This window comes from Dromiciops gliroides, chromosome 2 (genome assembly GCF_019393635.1).
Source record: "Dromiciops gliroides isolate mDroGli1 chromosome 2, mDroGli1.pri, whole genome shotgun sequence".
NCBI classification, from domain to species: domain Eukaryota; kingdom Metazoa; phylum Chordata; class Mammalia; order Microbiotheria; family Microbiotheriidae; genus Dromiciops; species Dromiciops gliroides.
This window is the reverse complement of record NC_057862.1, coordinates 224,604,136-224,604,861: the sequence shown is the minus strand read 5'-3', so window position 1 is coordinate 224,604,861 and position 726 is coordinate 224,604,136.

Genomic DNA, 726 nt, shown 5'->3' with positions numbered 1-726 from the left:
ATAGGGAGAGGAGGAAGAAACAATCGAAGAGAAAGTCTGAAAGTTCCAGTCCAACACCCTAATTCCAAACTTTAAAAAATATTAAATAAAACCTACCAAATATACCTTAATCAACTATGCATGAATGCTTACATAGCTTCCTACTCTACATTTAAATCCATTAAAAAGGAAATGTAATAACTAATCATGCATAAATAACAGCATTTGATTTATTTAAGAGATCTTCAAGAGAAAGTTACATAGGGTCATAGAGGACCACAGCAGAGGGCATTGATTCTTATGACCAGATAATATCAGAAAAATAAATGATAGAACCTGATTCCTTGCAACTGTAAGTGCCAAAATAATAATGGGAGTATTATCGTAAGACCACTTTAAATGTGAATTGCTGTTAGTTTAGTCATTTTTTAGTCCAAGACTACCCTTCTAATTAGGTAAAAAATCTTTACTACTTACATACATGTCTATGTTTTGAGAAGAAGAGAAAGAGTCAATTTCTTAAACGTCTTCCCTGAACAAAATCAAAACAGTCATAACTTGTTTTTGACTATGCCTCTTGGATTATTTATATTAATACTAAAAATAAATAATAATCACAGTTATATACCTCTTTAAGGTTGACATTGCTATCATTTGATTTTTCACAACCAGGATAGGTAAGTGCTATTTTCATCACAATTTTTCAAATAAGGAAATTAAAGCTCAAGGAAGTTAAATAATTCACCC